This window comes from Dipodomys merriami, unplaced genomic scaffold (genome assembly GCF_024711535.1).
Source record: "Dipodomys merriami isolate MVZ:Mamm:240054 unplaced genomic scaffold, mDipMer1.0.p SCAF_58, whole genome shotgun sequence".
Taxonomy (NCBI): Eukaryota; Metazoa; Chordata; class Mammalia; order Rodentia; family Heteromyidae; genus Dipodomys; species Dipodomys merriami.
The window spans coordinates 6,152,501-6,166,904 of NW_027206157.1; the positions used below are offsets into that span (position 1 = coordinate 6,152,501).

Sequence of the window (14,404 nt, forward strand, 5' to 3'; positions counted from 1 at the left end):
CATTATTATCACTATTACCTTTCCTAGCATTTTGAATAACCTGAAATTATGGATTAAAGTCATAGCTTAGTTGGTAAAGTACTAGCTAAAGAGCAACAACATCAAACACCAAGTACAAGTCTCAGTCTCAAACTTTAAATGAAATCTGAAATGATTATTTCCTTAAATGAAAATTGACCATAGGAAACCCCTGATACCTAAATGTATGGTCAAAGAAGAAAACTGGAAAATGTTCAGGAAGACAGAATTTTAAATCTCAGTGATTACCATATGGACAGTAGATCAGACCATGTGTAACTTCATACTACATGCAGTGGGCTACGTTAAGGACTTAAAAATTGTAAACATTTACACTCCTCAAAAAAAGAAAAAACAAACACAACTTACCAGGACACTGGGGATTCACATATGTAATTCTAGCTCAGTGCTCTGCTACTTGAGCCACAAACTCCATTTTCAGCATTTTTGGTGTTTAGTTGGAGATAGGAATCTCACAGGTTTTCCTCCCCTGGCTGGCTTTGAAACAAAATTCTCAGCTCTTTGCCTACTGAGTAGATAGGATTACAAGCTTGAACTGATACTCTTATTTTTCTATTCTATTCTTCTTTTGCTTTTCTATTTAAGAATCATTTCGTTAAGTGGCAAAAAAAATCCTGCTTTTGAACACAGCAGAGAAAATCAATGAAAATAGAAGCTGTGTCTGAATAGATCAATAAATGGATATATATTTTAAAAGACGTATCAAAATACAAAATAACAAAACAGAGAAGAAACCAGTTGCCAATAACCAAAACAAATGAGTACTTTATCAGAAATCCTACCGTTATAAAATTTAAAAGTACAGTAATAAACAACTTCAGATGATTTATTCAAAGATGAAACCTATCAAACCTACTTAAGGAAGAACGAAAAAAATGGAATCTACACAAATTTTCTCAATTTACATTTAAATGCATTGCAATCTATAAAACTCTAGGTACTGATGAATTTATTATTGACTTTTCCTAAAACTTTGAAGAGATCATTTTGATTCTACAAAAATATTTCCTTAGAAAGTGAGGAAATACTATTTGCCCTCTTAAAAGTTTCTCATAAAAAATATCTGGCTGAATTTTGTCTGGAATTATACTCTATGTACTGAGCAGTTAAGGAGAATTGTTTCAGGACATTGAGTCTTCTAATCATTAAGTACTTGATCGTTCATTTACTTAGTCCTTATTTTTTTGTATAACATTTGAAACGTTTTATAAAATCCATTCAAGATAAACTTCTGAATTGGAAAACCTTTTGGAGGGAATTTACTCAAAGCAGAATGATATATTTTAGGCATCTCAGTATTTAGAGCTGTGAGTATGAACTCCATGAACAGTATAACTTGTCTTTAAGGAAGTTTTTAATACATAGAGCATAACTAAGAAAAATTGTAGGTGATAGAGTAACTAAGGGAGGCCAGGACGTGGCCAACTGCCTCCATAGGAAGACAAAAGCTTGGGATGTACCCTGAGGGACAACTCTCCTGTCCTGTTCTGTCCTGTCGAGCTACTTGTCATGTATTGGGTACCTGCACAGGGAGGGCTGGAACTGCTCTCACAGCACCAAGAACGTGGTTAGCTTGCTGCCATCCAAGGCCAGCAGCAGAAATCAGATGAAGTGGAGCAGGGATTGGATGGAGGGCGGCCCGTGCTTGATGGATGTTGCTTCTGTGCATACATGATGAAGACCACAGACCTAGTTTTGTTTTCCAATAGAGAAACTGCAGCACTGCCTGAGCCACAAGTATGTCCACTTGCCATGGAAGCTGTGGGCCGTGGAGTCCTCCACCAGCATGTTGGCGCAGCCCTCACCGTCTGTGGAGTGTAGAAAGTAGTATCAAGATTCCCAGTAGTTCGGCTCTTTCCACAGGGTCAGGGCCCAAAATGGAAGGAGCTAAGGATGGCCCCATTTCCAGGAACCCCAACTGGAACACTTCAGGGCTCTGGAGAAGGGGTCCATCAACTGAACACCCTAGCCAGACACTCCATCCATTTCTGCCATCTACATCCATTTCAGGGACTCCACACCAGCATGGACAGCTCTGCTGTGCTGTTTTGCTGGCCATGAAGGAAGAACAGCAGTATGCTCCTGAGCACATGAGCTCTTGGGCCTCAGAGGGCTTGCTCTGGGACATGTACCTGAAGAAGATGGTCCAGTACATTTGGTGTGCCCCATACTGGCCGCCATTCTCCATGCAGCTTAACTTCCATGTGATTGTGGGCTTCATTGTGAGAGCCTTCCTGCTCCACCATCGCTGCTGGCAATGTGGCCCAAGTAGTATAATCTTTAGAAAGACTAGGACAAAGCCTGAGAATATTAATGCAAGAAATTGGGGTACATCAAAAAGAGGGTGGGGAAAGTGTAGACAAATGAAGGGAGGAAGGGTCAGAATGTAGTCAAGCTCATTGGGAGAAAGTGAGGGAACAGAAGATGTTGTATGAAAGGAAATGTTCTCATCTGACTTATGTAAATGAAATCCCTCTACACAACCTCTTTAAAATAACTATAATCAGCTGGGCACAGGCCACTCAGGCCTGTAATCTTAGCTACACAGGAAGCTGAGATCTGAGGGTCTCAGTTCAAAGCCAGCCCGGGCAGGAAACTCCATGTCACCCTTATCTCCAATAAACCACTAAAAAACAGGAAGTGGCGCTCTGGCTCAAGTGGTAGAGTGCTCATCTTGAGTGCAACAGCTGAGGGATAATGCCCAATCCCAGAGTTCAAACCCCATGCCTGACAATAAATAAATAAATAAATAAATAAATAAATAAATAAATAAATAAATAAATAAATAAAAAAAATTAAATTTGCTAAAAAGGAATTCATTGCCTATACTGCAAAACTAAGAAATATAAGGGAATGGTGGGTCAGAGGGGGGTGTGATTATTGTAGGTGTGGCACAAATCAATATGCACTGTATTCATAAACTGCTTTTGTTATATGGCAACTCCTTTGCACAACTACTGAAAGATAATTGACAAATAAAAATAATAATTGAATAGATGTAAAATAAGATACAAGAGAAACAAATGGTTGATAGATACTTCTGATATAGAACAGGGCTTCCTATTACATTGGGACCCTATAGAAGAACTCTACTGTTTTTGTAATATTTCAGAATAAGATGAGATTCATAAAGCATAGTTCATTATGATTTTTCAAAAATAATTTAAGTAGTTGTTAATAACCCAACAATACTAAATTCCTATATTATCTACATGAACAAATGTAATTTATTATCATGGTTTGAAAGAAAAATCTATGGAAACACTTTTATTTTTGGTAGGACATGAAGCTTGACCTCTGGGCCTGGGCACTACCCCTCAGCTCTTCAGCTCAAGGCAAGCACCTTACCACTTGAGCCACATAGCCATTTCTGGTTTTCTGGTGGTTAATTAGAAATAAGAGTCTCATGCACTTGCCTGCCCAGGCTGGCTTTGAAGCGCAATCTTCTGATCTCAGCACCTTGACTAGCTAGGATTACAGGTGAGGGCCACCGATGCCTGGATAAAATTCTTAATTCCAATTAATAAGCAGAAACCCAGAACTTGAGGCTTTGCTTAAAAGGGGGAGTGCAGGTAGAAAGTGTAAAGCAAATACTAGCAGAGAGGCAAGCAGAGAAAGAGAGAGAAAGAGAGAAAAAGCGAGAGTAAGAGAGAGGGAGGGAGAGAGAGAGAAAAATGTAAAAACAAGAAGCAACCATGGGAGGAGACAGGCAAAAGAGTGTAATGAAAGTGAATATTATGAAAATAAGTAGTATGAAAATAGGAAAATATAATGGAGTCCATTATTTTGTACAATAATAAGACAATATATCTAAAAGAAATTATTTAGACAGTGATGAGAACATATTAGCTGGTGGGGAAGATATTATTTACATTCACTTAGGCCCCAAACACAATCTCTGAAGATGCTCCTATTCTATCCGGGCCAATGAAGTGGCCACTGCCAGTTTTTGCAGCAAAAAAAGAAAAATGTCATTCTGAGAACCAATGAGAGATAATGGCCAGACACAAGTGCCAGGCCCTGGGTTTTGTTCTCCGATTTGAAAAAAAAAAAAACTAATCTTATTTAGTTTATGACTTACTTCACAGAAGAAATAAATGTATTCACTCATTCATGGATGCACATATTGATACATTTTCGGTCTCATTTGAGAAAATTTACTATGAAAAAGCATAACAGAAGTCACATACTGATGGTTCATGCTTGTAATCCAAGCCACTCAGGAGGCTGAGATTTGAGGATCATGGTTTGCAGCCAGTTGGTGCAAAATCGTCTATAAGTCTCTTATCCCAACCAGTAAAAGACCAACCAGCAAAAAAACTATAGCAGTGTCTCAAGCAGTAGAATGTTAGCCAAGAGCTATAAAGCTACAGGGCAGCACCCAGTCACTGAGTTCATGTCCCAGCAGAACTGGCAGAAAAAAAATGAACTCGAATTCAAAACAGCTTTATTAGGTTCAAAATAGTTCATAATCATTGAGAATAATTTGCTATTTGGGGCCAAACAAAACAATTATTTTTCTACTAATGACACAGAATAAAACACTCCTTAATTAGTTCTAAATCATGTAGGATTTCACTATGTGGAACTGTACCTTTTCTAATGATAGCAGAAAACTGTATGTATTATATCCCAGGACTGTAAAACATATAAAATTAGATTTGTGCTCCATGGACAAAGTTTCATGATTCATAAAAGAGTATCTTCACAGTACTTAAAGTTTTTATATACTCTACACTGATCCTTTTTCCATACTGTATTATTATTGAGCACAACATAATTGTTAGTAAGCCTTCTTGTCTTTACATTGGAAAATTCCCAATGCTGAACTTTCTAAACTTTCCTTTCTTTTATAAAGCAAATAAAACTATGATGGTATGTGAATATCATCAGTAGAAAAGTAAGTGAATGCCACCTCTACAATGCTCTGGACCTGCTTGATCATCTCACCCAGCTGCAGTTCTGTGTTCTTTCAGGCATCCTTTCAGGCTGATTGATCTTCTCCTTAGTGCCCAGGTTAGGGTGCCCAGTAACTTCCCTCCAGTCTCCAAGGTTAGCTCGTGGTTGTTTCTTCATTGCAGAAAATAGATTTCTGTATTCTACAAAAAAATAAATGTGATTGGGTCAAGCCTCTACTGTCATAAAGATTTTATTGTACATTAGTCCATATTTCCTCAGATAATTCCTTAAATATTCAATTAATGGGAGGAAGGGGCTTGGAGGGAGGGAGGGAAAAGAAGGCACTATACAAAAGGAAATGTATTCATTATCTGACTCATGTAATTTAATCCCTCTGTACATTCTCTTTATAATACCAATGTAGACATGGCCAACATATTCACCTAACAAAACTAATATGTTACACATATTGAGAAGACAGTATACTCCCAAATAAAGTGTACTTAAATCATTTGCAAAGCCACTCTGGCCCCTTTGCCTCTGCCACTCCTGGTCCTTTTGTCCAAGATGGGGTGCCAAAGGCACTGCCTCCTGGGCTCCAAGACCGCTGCTGTGAGGGTCTGTGGGCCACAGGTCAGCATCTCCAACACCAAATTTGCAAAATGGGGCGGGTCAGCGCAGCTTGTTATGGTCCACAATTCTGCTGCAGTGTGAAAAGGAGGAGGGCTGTACATGAGGCCTCTGGTTCCAAGCACCCTGCTAAGGCTAGAGTCCTTGGAAAGCCATACAGCAGCAGGGGGCAGCCACCAGGCTGTGAACCTCCAAGCTGGCAGTGGAGACCAGACAGCAAGGCCTCAGGGACCTGGGCACCTTGGCTCATCGCACCACGCCTTGCCCAGTGCCTCGACCTTGCAGCTACTGCCTGAGGTCTGGTCTTTGGGCCCTGCCCAGCAGCTGGGAGTACCAGATGCTACTCAGCAGCCTGAGTCCCCTGCTGCCAGCTGAGCACCCAAGGACTGGATTCTCCACCAGGTCAAGCGCCTCAGGGAGACAGTCAGTGGCTGTACACATGCCGACCTCATCTGGATGGCCTGTGTGACTTTCTGGCTGCCTGCAGGATGAGCAACCCTGGCAGAAAATCCCGGACTGCCAGCGGCTGCCCTAAGCCCCTTCGCTCAAGGTGGAGCCCATGCACCTGTGCTTCAGGGACAATGGAGACGATGGCAGGCAAGGAGATGCAGCAGCAGCACCACTGCTACCTCCATGCAGCCGACAGAGCCCCCAGGGCTGCCCGTGACATCAACCCCCTGGGCTGTCTGCTCCTGAACTGAGGCTGCCCATACAAGCAGTGCTCACTTTCCTCTATGTATGCCCTGCCCCTGCCCAATCCCCAGGTGTCACTGCCTCCTCTGCCACCTTTGCCCTGGACACTCAGCTGCCATAAGGGCCCCTCATAGAGTTCATAGTGGTTGAGGGCGCTTTTGCAGGACAGCCCCCAGGAAAGAGTGATAGGAGACTTGAGTCTGTGGGAAAAGGTATTCCGCACATATTTTGATAGAATATGAAATCAGATGAAAACAAAAATTATCAAATTTTAAAAAAGAAATTAACCAGGCATCAATGGCTCACAGCTTTTATCCAAGCTCCTCAGAAGACTGAGAGCTGAGGATCAAGAGTGGAAGCCAGCTTGGGTAGGAAAGTCCCTGAGATTCTTATCTCCAATTATCTACAAACAACAGCAGCAGCAGCAGCAGCAGCAGCAGCAGCAAAACCCCACAAGTAAAGCTGTGGCTCAAAATGATAAAGTGTTAGCCCTGGGCATGAAGCTCCAGGACAATGCCCAGGCCCAGAATTCAAGCTTGATGATCCCCCTTCCCCAACAACAACTACAACAACAATAACAAAAATAAAAATTAAAAAAAATATTCCAGTGACATCCTCTAGACCAACTATATGTTAAACATCTTGCATAGTATCCACATGCTCACTAGGAGTGTGCTGTAATATTCTAGGACAGGGTCAACAAACATGTTTTGTAAAGAGTGGGCCATATGGTCTTCAATAATAACTACTCAAATTTGCCTTGCATCATGAGAACATACAAAAGTTGGATGAGGCTATGTTCAAATACAACTTTATTTATAAAACTGGGAGGGTCTCACGTTTGATTACAATATTCGGATTCTTGATTTTAGGTTACAAACACCAGTCCATAGCCAAGATCCAGAATATTCCAGTAGTTTGTTTCATTTATTTATATTAATTACAGAAGATGTAATAATGTAATTTTAAAAAAGAAACACTCAATTGCAATACAATATGTTATATTTGATCACCTGAACTGAAAAACTCATCTACTTACAATAGTCAATTGCTAGATTTTTCAGATTTACTAAAAGTAATTTGTAAAGATCTTAAGGTAAACAAAAATATCTAGGAAACGTTACTCTGACATATTATGAAATATATCCCTAACTCGGTTCTACTTTTCAATAACTTAGAGGAAATTGGGGAATCCATCCAAGAGAGCGAAATTCTGAAGAAAGACTGGTCTTCTACACACTGCACTGCAGCTCCTGGATAAGAAACCAGGGATCACCAAATATCCACACTGCTTTTCACACTGTAATTCCCTCTCAACAGACTACCAGCACATAGAAGAATTTTCACCAGAACCTGAGTGCCTCACTTCTTCTGTGTATTTATATGCACTATTCTAAGGCTTGAAGTCAAAACCTTGGTTCTGTCCCAGAGCTTTTCACTGTAGGCTAGCTCTATACCTCTTCCAGCTTTCTTTGGCAGTGAATTGGAGATGAGAGTCTCACAGACTTTCCTGCCCAGGCTGACTTTGAACTGAGATCCTCAGATCTCAGCTTCCAATTAAAGGTATAATTAAAGGCATGAGCTACCAGTGCCCAATAAACTGCCCTACTTTTCTTGATTGTTTTTATTTTGTTTGAGATCAGGACTTGAATTAAATATTTGACACGTTTTCTCACTAGGTATCACTCTGCCACTTGAGCCATATATCCAGCAATCATTATTTTGAATAGCTGGAAATCATCAAATTTTCTTAATATGGTCTGTACAATTACTGTTGTTCTAAAACTCATCCTAATCAAAAAAGTCTTATTTATGGACCCTAGAGATCATCTGAACAAATTCTCATAATATTGCTTGTAATTGCTTATCACTTTAGGAACATGATTTTTTAAATTATTGTTTTACATAGCAGAGTTGTCATTAAACAAAGCAGTTTATGAATACAATATGCCTTGATCAATGCCACCACTTTCAACATTCTCATTAATCCCTCCCCTTCACACACCTTCCCTCACTCTTCTCAATTAATGGTAGGATATTTACTGGAATCCTCTCTACATTTTCCCCTTTTCCTCCTCTTCATTCTCCAACCTTTCCTCCCTTCACCCTACTTTTGACTACCTATGACCCTATGATCCAGCAACTCTACTCCTGGGGATTTACCCAAAAAATTACAAACCAGGATATAATAAAGCTTTCAGCACAACCATGCTTAGTGAATCAGCCCAAATGCCCCTCAAGAGAGAAATTAATCAAGAAAATGATGAATATTGACCATTTGTAACTCTCATATCTCATTTTTCTGACATTGTATAGTCTCTGTACTGCAGTGAGCAACACGTAGAAACTGAGGTAAAAGATTTTCAGTGTTATCTGTTAGCCATGGATTCCTTGATGTGAGTTCTCTGCTCACTCTCGTTGTCTGTTCATGCCTTTGAGTGCTAATAAAAATCACATGCATTTTTCTTCCTTTTCAATTCTTTCAAAGCCTAAAAAACTTTGTCTCTTTTGAGTAACTAATTTTAAAGAGAATATCACCAGCTGCCACCTCTCCGTGGCCTTGAAATTAAATGTTCAAATTGGACAATGGCTTTTTGGTGGGAGAGGGGAATTTTGTATTCAGAGGGTTTTGTATTCAGAAGATCTGTGCTTGCTAGACAGGACTTAGGTAGTACAACAGCTAGCAGTCAACTCCTTTTGACATACTTCTAGACATTTTGTTTATTTGAGGTCTTGAGCTTTTTGCCCAGGGCTGATCCTAGATTGATTGAGACCTGGCTACCTATGCCTGCCACATAAGTAGCTAGGATTACACATGTGAACCATTATGGCCAGCTCATTTTTTTGAGATGGGTGTCTTAGCAGTTTTTTCTCTGGCCTGGCCTCAGACCATGATCCTGTTTTATTTCTGCTTCCCAATCAGGTGGTATTACAGATGTGGGATACTATGCTTAATGCACTTGACACCTTCGTAACTAAAATTTCTTCTAAAATTCCAAGCAGGATGTAAGATTTTTCATACTCATTATATGTAACCATGAAGAATACTAAATAAGACATAATAAAGGGGTTATAATTTAGATTATTTTAGTCACAGTGATAAAAATATCTGAACACTTTTTAAAATTTTTTGGAAAGTAGTATCTTGTAGGACCAAATAATGCATCTAACTGTGTTCTCAAGCATCTTTTATTTAATAGGATTCCATCTACTTGGTGCCATTGGTGGTTCATCACTCCCAGGTGTTCTACAACCTCTATTCTCTCATAGAATTTGCTTTCAATATCATCTGTGAAGGTGTTCAGCTAAAGCAACAACTGGCTATCAAAGCCCACTGATTGCTCTCCATTCGTTATAGTGCATCTCCATTCAAAAACTCCTAAAACGCATGCCCAAGGAGCACAAACACCTACATCCTGAATGGAAAACTGTCCCATTGAGTGGATTTCCCCCTAGCAGATGCAATGCTCACAACATTAATAACTGTGAGCAGCATTTTTCTACCTTTTCCATGTCCCATAAGGATGCTGCTTGGAGTGGAGATTCTGGCCATTACACATTTGTGAAAAGGAGGACATATGTCAAACAGACTGAAAAGTTTGAGGGTGTACAAAAATAGATGCTACAAGTCATTGGAACAAATATCAGGACCCCTCTCTGGCCAGGAGTTCCTCTGAGAGTCAGTTGGGACAGCTTTGCAAGTTTCTAAACTACCCTGAGAGCTCATGGAAACAATATCCTGGGAAACAGAAATGATGTACTCCAGACAGACTCTTTATGCCCTTAAGGAGTGTCACAAATATACAGAGCTTCTCTGTTCCTTGGAGCACTGTCAAGACCCTAGGGAAGCTTGGATAACTCCAACTTCTATACTAATGTGAAAACTGCACAAGGCCAACCTTCTTTTGTTGTGCTTAGTAATTGTACTCTTTTATCCAGGAAAGATCTGGCATTTCCTATGCAGACATCTGAGGGGAGCATAAACAAGTGTTAGGTGTTTTGTTACTAAAGCTTGCATAGATTTTTTTGGGGGGGTCCGGTCATGGGGCCTGAACTCTGGGCCTGGGCGCTGTCCCTCAGCTGTTCAGCTCAAGGGTAGCACTCTACTACTTGAGCCACAGTGCCACTTCTGGCTTTTATTTTTTGCTTATGTGGTGCTGAGGAATCGAACTCAGGGCCTCATGCATGCAAGGCAAGCGTTCTACCACTGAGCCACCTTCCCAGCCCAAGATAATTTTTTTTTTAATGTGTTGATTCTGGGGTTTGAACTCAGGGCCTCAGCATTGAGTTTCATTTTCCCCAAGGCTACTACTAAAATTGGAGCACAAATCTCTTGAAATTTCCTGCCAAACAAACTCCATAACTAAGATAGGTAGAAATGCAAGCATGAGTCACTTAAGTATTATATCATGTACTCAAGTTAGAATGTGACAGGGAATAACAAAAATATCTATTGATACTATTATCTTTGATGATGAAGCCATTCTCCTTCTCCTTTTCCTCAAAGCCTGAGAGGTCATTTAAAGTAATAACATGGCTCCTTTATCTTCAGCATTTCTAAGGGTAAGTACACTGCCCACAAACAACTAGTTTCATATTCAGTTATATACACACAAAATGAAATATCATGGAAAAGCAACACATATATATTTGCAAAAAGCTAAAATGACTTCTTCCTTGTTCTCTTACTCAAAAGATCATTTGCCATGAAATAGATTGTCCTTGAAAAAATCGTGTTAAGTATGTCAGGGTTAGAGAGACAAAGACATATGTCTTCTCTCTGTGGAAGTTAGATCTAAATTATAAACATTCATGAAAAAACATATTCAGGGTCCTAGGCATACATACAAGCTGAATAAATTCTGGTATACTCATGGAAGATTGAAAGAGTGTAACTCCTTTAAACAACTCAGAGTTTAACAAACTGAATACCAGGAGGCTGAAACATGTGTTCCATATGTGGAGAGTGGGAGGAGGTCAAGGGGTAGAGGATGGTGATTGGAGGGAGAGAAGTTGGGTAACCAAACACAGTCCTAATAGTCAATGTATATGCGTGAATATAAAACCAGGTAACTTGAGAACATAGAGATGGGGTTGGGAGATATGTGGGAGAAGGATGAATGCAATGACATTGATCAAGATGCATTGTATTCAAAAAGTGACATGCTGTCAGTAAAAGTCCTTTGTAAAAGCAATTAAATAAGAAAGTCATATAAAAAGTAAGTCACACCCCATGTCTACTGGCTCAATTTGCCTCCTCCAAGTGATCTGTGAAAAAAGCTCAGCTGCTTTCAGATAATTACCTCAAGTTTCTTCAGGAGGAATTTCATTTGCACTGCGGAACTCAGAGAGTGCTCAGGCCACATCTCTGTGATTTCACCTTCCAAGTCATTCATCCAGGTCATCATTTCTGTGACTCTCGATGGAAAGTTCTCCATCGGAAGCCGCAACAACAGAATGATTTCCCCTTAATTTCTGCAGTTGACAAGTCAGGATATCACAAAAGAATTCTCATTTGATAAAAGGTCTTGCTACCATAATTATGCAGGTTACCCACAAACCCAACACAACATTTAACCTTAAAATACATGACCCGCCCTTCCCACACCCAGTAATGATATAAAACTTTTACATAATGTAGCACAGTACCAGATACTATGAGAAAAATGTAAATCTTATTTTGCCCTTAAGAAAGATCTCATTAGAGGTCAGTGAAGTAACTAAGACCTAGATTAAGTGGTGCCACAGAAAAATAATGTCAATAAAAATTGTTGAATTGGAAAAAAATATTTTAGAATATTTGTGGGCTAACAATCAAATGCTGATTCAAATACCACGATCTCCCTGTATCAGTTGAAGCACTGGTGGGCTTTGGAGAAAGCATCCCTAACATCAAACCCAGACCTTCCAACTACACAGGCTACAGCAGAAAGGGAGTCAGGGCAGAATCCTAGCCATAGCCTTCCTTTTCTTAGATTCTCTATAGCACATGCTCAGGCTAATTTGGCACCATGAATATGTGTTCTTGCACACTGTGTACACACCTAAACACAAATCCTCCCACATAATTAGGATCTCATGAGAATTTAGATGGGAGCCCACTTATCTCAAATATGGACATGAGATAATGACCTATGAACTTGGTTAGACACTGACCAGGAAGATGGAGATCTGGAGGTGAAGCTGAAGAATCCCTTGAACAAGACCTCTTTGTAGCAGGTGAAGTGCTATTTGAGGAGGGTGGCACAATCCCCAGATTCAAACCCATAACCAAGTCTATAGATGCCAGGAAGGGACATGGGACAAACACCAAGCCCTAGCCGTCCTTCTCTTAGTCCCACTGTAACACATTATCAGGTAAATCTGGCAACAGGTAAATGAGAACGTGTGTGTGTGTGTGTGTGTGCGTATGCACGCACACACACACACACACACACACACACACACACACACACACACACACACACACACACACAAACTTCACGCATGATTCTGTACACTCTGGAGGATAGAGCACCCCTTACCTCAAAACAGGGGCTTCCTGAGGGTAGCACATCACTACAGTCAGTGTATGAAAAGTTTGGTGAAGGCAGTAGACTCAATGGCTCCAACCCCATTGCCACTCTCAGTTGACACACTGGACGCAAGCAATCCCCACTTATGCCTGAGAAGAAAGCCCAGGTTGTCAAACAGCCCCCACCTTCCTTCTCAAGTGGACTCTTAAGCATACATTCATTCCTATCTGAAGCTACATGTGTACAACTGCGTAACCCTTCATCGTGCCTCAGCAACCACACCAGGGGAAGGGACATCTTAACTCAAAATGGGGCCTCAAGGCACTTGGGCACATGTGTTCCAGCAAGATGGAGATCTGAAGAGGTCTTTGGACACTAGGTCCCTCCAGCAGTTGAGAGACCACTTGGAGGTGGGTGGCAGTGTTAATGGCTCCAGTACTACAACCACCAGTGAATGTGTGAGCCCTGCACTACAGGTTTTAGTAAGGTGGACTCTAATCCCCAGCCTTCCTTCTCTGGTGACTGCCACAGCCTATGTCCAGACCAACCTTGTACCACATGCATGTGCATGTGCGTGTGTATACTTAAGTGTGCATTTCATTGACATCCTTTCACCCACGCCTGTTGAGAGAACAGAGGCTTGGAGAACAGGGTTGAGGGACTGAGGGCAGTGGGAGGAGAGTGGGCAAGGTGGCAGGGGAGCTGGGGAGGCTGTGGAAGGTGGGGGTGGGGAAATAGGAAGGACCGGGTAGAAGGGACAGGTCCACTAAACCCACTTAACTCAAAGTAGGGTCTTCCCAGGATGGATTCCACAGGGAACCGGAGCTGAGGGATGAGGGAAGATACTCACCTAAATCTTTGTTTTCCAAGAATGATAAGTGCAGTACTGACATTAGACAAAAAAGCCTAAGCCAGGAGGTGAAGTGGGGAAGACTTACTCTAGGCCTTCCTTCTCTGGCAGCTCTCACAGACCTTGTTCAAGAAATTTGGCACCACTTCCAAGCATGCTATGGGAATGCCTTGTGCATGAGCAGATGTCCACACATGCCTGCATGCATGCATCTGTTCCCATGGGAAGATGAGTAGAACTGGGAGAAGGGAGGGGAAGAGGAGCCTGAATGAGGGATGGAGATGAAAGTTGGGATAAGGTGTGGTGCCAAAGTGGGAGGTAAGGTTGGGGTCAGAAGTGAGGGTGAGGGTTGGGCTGGAAGGGGACTGAGGAGTGGAGCTAGAAGTAGTAGTAAGTTTGAGGCCCGATGTGGGGTGAGAGGTGGATCTAAGAGTGAGGGTGAGGGATGAAGCCAGAAATGAATGTGAGGAATGGAAGCAGAAGTGTGGATGAGGTGTGGGACCTAAGTTGGATGTGTGAGTGGGACCAGAATTGGTGTTGAGGTTGGGGCTAGAAGTAGGATGAAGGGTGCATCAGAGCATGGTTGTGAGGGGTGAGGTTGGAAGTGTGGGTAGGTTGATAACAGAAGTAGGATGAAGGGTGGATCCGATATGGTGATGGATGAGGTCAGAAATGGGGGGTGAATAGTGGAGTCGTAAGTGGGGTGTGGGTGGATACAATACTGGGAATGAGGGGTGAAGCTGTAAGTGAGGGTTGGGGTTACAGTGGGGTTGAGGAA

At 41.4% G+C, this 14,404-nt stretch overlaps 1 pseudogene; it reads right to left on the reverse strand.

Annotated features, from left to right (window-relative positions):
• Positions 1-5,672, reverse strand: part of LOC138813053 (Golgi to ER traffic protein 4 homolog pseudogene) — a 10,048-nt pseudogene extending 4,376 nt beyond the window's left edge.
• Positions 5,673-14,404: the final 8,732 nt, after the last annotated feature.